Genomic DNA, 334 nt, shown 5'->3' on the forward strand with positions numbered 1-334 from the left:
GCCCTACTAACTGCCTCATGATCAAATGGCAGAAGAAGACTGCTGACAAGTGCAAGAGCCAGTGCGCTGACAAAAAGAAGCCAGGCTACTGTGAGAAATATGCGGACGGTGTCGTGATGAAATCTTGAGTCCTTATTCAGCTCGGCAGGATCTTGAATCGCTTGGACAATGACTGTAAGGGTGATTGATCCTCCGAAAACGGATATTGTAATTGTGTGCCGAAGAAATTCATCCCACCACCTTAAGGCTTGCTCAGTATTATTAGTACTATCGATGCCATTCTTGTTGCGATTGTTTACACTGTCGGCAATGTTTTCTTGGGCTAAACGAACTT

Source organism: Fusarium oxysporum, chromosome 10 (genome assembly GCF_000149955.1).
Source record: "Fusarium oxysporum f. sp. lycopersici 4287 chromosome 10, whole genome shotgun sequence".
In the NCBI taxonomy this organism is placed as follows: Eukaryota; Fungi; Ascomycota; class Sordariomycetes; order Hypocreales; family Nectriaceae; genus Fusarium; species Fusarium oxysporum.